Consider the following 5,688-nt stretch of genomic DNA (forward strand, 5'->3'; position numbering starts at 1 on the left):
AGCAAGAAGGTCCGGGTTCGAGCCCCGTGGCCGGCAAGGGCCTTTCTGTGCAGAGTTTGCATGTTTTCCCCGTGTCCGCGTGGGTTTCCTCCGGGTGCTCCGGTTTCCCCCACAGTCCAAAGACATGCAGGTTAGGTTAACTGGTGACTCTAAATTGACCGTAGGTGTGAATGTGAGTGTGAATGGTTGTCTGTGTCTATGTGTCAGCCCTGTGATGACCTGGCGACTTGTCCAGGGTGTACCCCGCCTTTCGCCCGTAGTCAGCTGGGATAGGCTCCAGCTTGCCTGCGACCCTGTAGAAGGATAAAGCGGCTAGAGATAATGAGATGAGATATTATATTATATTATATTATATTATATTATGGGCAGCACAGTGGTGTAGTGGTTAGTGCTGTCGCCTCACAGCAAGAAGGTCCGGGTTCGAGCCCCGTGGCCGGCAAGGGCCTTTGTGTGCAGAGTTTGCATGTTTTCCCCGTGTCCGCGTGGGTTTCCTCCGGGTGCTCCGGTTTCCCCCACAGTCCAAAGACATGCAGGTTAGGTTAACTGGTGACTCTAAATTGACCGTAGGTGTGAATGTGAGTGTGAATGGTTGTCTGTGTCTATGTGTCAGCCCTGTGATGACCTGGCGACTTGTCCAGGGTGTACCCCGCCTTTCGCCCATAGTCAGCTGGGATAGGCTCCAGCTTGCCTGCGACCCTGTAGAAGGATAAAGCGGCTAGAGATAATGTGAATGTGTGATGTGTGAAAATGTAGTGAGATAAATTAGATAAATTAGAAAATAATTATTATATTATATTATGGGGCGGCACGGTGGTGTAGTGGTTAGCGCTGTCGCCTCACAACAAGAAGGTCCGGGTTCGAGCCCTGCGGCTGACGAGGGCCTTTCTGTGTGGAGTTTGCATGTTCTCCCCATGTCCGCGTGGGTTTCCTCCGGGTGCTCCGGTTTCCCCCACAGTCCAAAGACATGCAGGTTAGGTTAACTGGTGACTCTAAATTGACCGTAGGTGTGAATGTGAGTGTGAATGGTTGTCTGTGTCAATGTGTCAGCCCTGTGATGACCTGGCGACTTGTCCAGGGTGTACCCCGCCTTTCGCCCGTAGTCAGCTGGGATAGGCTCCAGCTTGCCTGTGACCCTGTAGAACAGGATAAAGCGGCTAGAGATAATGAGATGAGATGAGATATTATATTATATTATATTATATTATATTATATTATATTATATTATATTATATTATGGGCAGCACAGTGGTGTAGTGGTTAGTGCTGTCGCCTCACAGCAAGAAGGTCCGGGTTCGAGCCCCGTGGCCGGCAAGGGCCTTTCTGTGCAGAGTTTGCATGTTTTCCCCGTGTCCATGTGGGTTTCCTCCGGGTGCTCCGGTTTCCCCCACAGTCCAAAGACATGCAGGTTAGGTTAACTGGTGACTCTAAATTGACCGTAGGTGTGAATGTGAATGGTTGTCTGTGTCTATGTGTCAGACCTGTGATGGCCTGGCGACTTGTCCAGGGTGTACCCCGCCTTTCGGCCGTAGTCGGCTGGGATAGGCTCCAACTTGCCTGCGATCCTGTAGAACAGGATAAAGCGGCTAGAACTAATGAGATGAGATATCCACATTCACTAGACATGAACAATCAAGCACTCTGATTGGCTACTCTACTACTAGGATATCAGCTCATATACCGTGAGTAGAAAAAAACAAAAATGGTGGAGCATTTTGCTGAACCAACTGAAGACAAAATAAAAACTCGACTTGAACCCCCCCCCCCCAAAAAAAAAGCAACAAAATATGGAATAAAAGTATTTGATGGGAAGAACTTTTTTTCAAGAATTATTATTATAGCATTTTTCACAAACTGCTACTGTCATTTTGCCAGTTTGTTTAAATTCTTAGTGGACATTTTTTTGTTGGATGTTTTGTTTCAAGTTTTTACTTATCAAATTTGTAAAAAATAAAAATGCTTTGTTTCTCAAAATCTGGTGAATGTGGACAGAATAAAACAGTTATTTCACTCAGTCTTGTTGTACATGGCTTATCAGCTCTTGTACGAATTGATTTCATGGAATAACTTTTAAATAATAATCTCGACTTTGTCTCAGTTATTATTCACCGATATTTGCTTTGCCTTTGACGAATGATTGTGAATATTATACGATACTCAGCCAACTTATCAATAAAGGGCTGATATTTAAACTTATGGTTAAAATGTTTCATGCAACCATTGTTTGTGCAACCAAAAAAATAACTGAAAGACAGCTATGTTTACCTGATTTGTCGTCACAACCTGTTTGACGTAACTATGACAAAAAAAAGGGTAAACTAGAAATAAACCAAGGGAGAAAAGGGACACATTTATTAATTAATAAGATATTAAATGAGTTAGCCCTTGTAGGATTAACTTGGAATAATGATAAATTAAGAGTTTAGGAAAATGAGGAGGAAGAGGAGGAAGGCAAGGAATATGTGAGTGGGAAATCTGGGGTAATTATCATATGACAAAGAGTTTTCTCAGTATCTTGATAGACTGCCAAATCATCCATGACCAACTGAACTGCTTCTTCCAGGAATGGATAAGTGATAGCACTGAACCTGGCCAAGTGATCAAATAACATTAATAACTCTAGATAAACCAAATTCACAATTTCACTGGACTTGACTAGTCATAGCCAACATCTGCAAGCACTGAGGAGCTGTTGGACGAGTGTGAACAGTCTGCTCACGTCCTAAAACCAGAGGTGCCTGAAGTATTTCTAAGGTCCCTGTGGTTCAAGGGCAAAATTTCGTATGATGTCAGACAGAAGGGGACATTGTCAGATCACCTCTTAAGCCTTAAGCCAGGGGTGTCAAACTCAAATTCACAGGGGGCCAAAATTAAGAACTGGGACTAAGTCGCGGGCCAAACTCAATATTTATTGAATAATTAATTTTTTATTGAATAAAACACTGTAAACAAACAAGAAATAAAATGTGAAATAAAACAAATGCATTTCTGTTTATACCAAAGAAATCCAATAGACTACCTACATTTAATTAAAAAAAAAACTTATATATTTTTTTTTTGCAGGCCAACAACCAAAATTATAATAAGTGCCTTCAATGAAAATCATTCAACTATTAACAGTTCATGGAAAACCAATCTTTGCTATACGGTCTGACATGGGCTACTCGCATTGGTTCGAGCCAGATACTTGGCTTCTCTTCTTAGATGCGAGCATATCAATGTCTGGGGTTAAGCTCTGAGCTGAGGAAATCCTCAGAATTGAGTGAAGGTGCTCATCTGAGAGGCAACTCCTGAGTGGCGTTTTGTTCATCTTCATCAAAGAGAACAGTTGCTCGCACAGATATGTGCTGCCGAACATAGAGAGCATTTGAGCAGCTTGCTCACGAAGTCATGGCATTGTTTCGGGGAGGAAACGTGGAAACTCTGCGGCACCCACAGTGTCATACTTTGACTTGAGCATGTCACTACATTGGAGTTCAATCAATTCCATTTGAATGTTGGTTGGTGAGCTTTCGATGTCAACCGTAAACGGATTATTGAGCAGTTTAAATCTGTATTTCTGGGCTTCAAAATCGGCAAATCGTTGGGTAAACTCGGCGCTGAGTAAGCTCAGTTTTTCAGCAAACTGTGCGGTTGGCACCATGGCAGGCGAGATCTGGTGTTGTATTGCTTGGCAGCACAGAAAGTGGCCCATATTTCTGCTCAGCAGCTGAGTTTCCCACAGGCGCAACTTGGTCCTGAAAGCCTTGACAGCAGCGTACATATCTGTGATGATGTGGCCACGCCCCTGAAGCTGCAGGTTGAGCGCATCAAGGTGTTTCAGGATGTCACACAAAAATGCCAGCTCACACAGAAATTTTTTGTCCCTGAGGCCTGTGGTGTCTTTTCCTTTGCTCTCCAAAAACTGGCAGATTTCCTCATGCAGCTCAAGAAACCTGTTCAAAACTTTCCCTCGACTTAGCCATCTCACGTCAGTGTGGTAGGGCACGTCTGTGTATTCAGAGCCAATTTCATCAAGGAAGGACTTGAATTGACGATGATTCAGTCCTTTGGCCCTTATGAGGTTCACCACGCTCGTCACGGTGCTCAACACATGCTCCATTCGCATGCTTTTCCCGCACAACGCTTCCTGGTGTATGATGCGGTGGTACACAGTAAGCTCACCTGCTGCATGCTCCTGCATTCTCTCCCTAACCCGGCCCACCAGTCCGCTCCTCTGTCCGCACATCGCTGGCGCACCATCTGTGGTCAGTGACACGAGTTTCTCCCAAGATAGCCCCATTTCATTAACACACTTGGCCACTTCTTCAAAAATGTCCTTCCCCGTGGTTGTGCTGTGCATCGACTTTATTCCTAAAAGTTCCTCTGTAACGCACAGATTAGAGTCCACTCCACGGACGAAGATTGACAGGTGCGCAGTGTCACTTATGTCACTGCTCTCATCCACAGCGAGGGAATATGCCACGAAGTCTTTCCCCTTTTCCACCAGCTGCTCTTGCAGGTTGGTGGCGAGCTCACATGTACGCTCAGCTATGGTGTTTCTGCTGAGGCTTACGTTTTGAAACGCTTGTTTTTTTTTCTGGGCACACGATATTGCACACTTTCACCATGCAGTTTTTAACAAACTCTCCCTCTGTAAAGGGTCGGGCTGATATAGCGATGTCTTGTGCAACAGTAAAACTAGCTTTGACAGCAGCATCACTTCGTGACTTTGCTTGGATAAACATAGTTTGTCTTGAAAGCAGACTTGTTTTCAACTCCTCTACCTTTTGTAGCTTGAGTTTTGCATCCAGATTCTTGTATTTGTCTTCATGTTTAGTTTCGTAGTGCCTTCTTAAATTGTACTCTTTAGTGACAGCCACGGTAAATCCACACACCAAGCAAACAGGTTTGTCCTTGAATAATATGAACATGTAATCATTCTCCCACCTATCTTGAAAAGTCCGATTATCAATCTTTCGCTTCGCCATTTTCGAGGAAAGTTTGTCTGGTTGCATGGATATGAATTTGTTTGTGAACAGAAAAGGCGGCATTTTGGGATTTGGAGTGTTATTGGCATGATACGCTGAATGTATAGTATGTAGCGCCGATGCAGCGATGGGCCGCGCTACTGATGTGCTGAATAGAACACTGGCGCGCCAGCTCCAATACGGATGTGCTGTATATAACACGCGGCGGGCCAGCTATAATACGGATCTGTTTATGACCTCGCGGGCCAAATTTATTTTGGCCCGCGGGCCTGAGTTTGACACCCCTGCCTTAAGCGATCCACAGGTTGTAGTTAATGAAGCTCAGCCTAATCTGTCAAAGTTTTGTTTGTTTGGAGGCAGTTTTTTTTTTTTTTTTTATTCAACTGGGTTCATGTTATGTTTCCTCTAAAGCCAAACATGGTCAACTGAAAAGTTGTAAACCTTTTGTTCAAAGCAAAAGCACACACTTTCAGTTCTTTCATATGTCCTTATCTGTCATGTGAACTTTTTTTTATGGAAACAATATGAGCTCAGTCTATGTAATTATAATACAGGCTGAAAAAAATATCAGCCCAAATGGAGATCAGATGTAGGAGATATTTTATTCTGTGCAATCACCTGACACAACCGTCACTGATTCACGAATCTACAGCTGGGACTAGAACAAAATCAGCCCAAGCCTAGCTTCTTGATACCTTTTCTGTATTTTTCTTACAACAAT

At 43.9% G+C, this 5,688-nt stretch overlaps 1 pseudogene; it reads right to left on the reverse strand.

The window, feature by feature from the left end:
* Positions 1-3,157: 3,157 nt before the first annotated feature.
* On the reverse strand, positions 3,158-4,967 carry LOC132884632 (general transcription factor II-I repeat domain-containing protein 2-like; annotated as a pseudogene).
* Positions 4,968-5,688: the final 721 nt, after the last annotated feature.

This window comes from Neoarius graeffei, chromosome 4 (genome assembly GCF_027579695.1).
Source record: "Neoarius graeffei isolate fNeoGra1 chromosome 4, fNeoGra1.pri, whole genome shotgun sequence".
NCBI classification, from domain to species: Eukaryota; Metazoa; Chordata; class Actinopteri; order Siluriformes; family Ariidae; genus Neoarius; species Neoarius graeffei.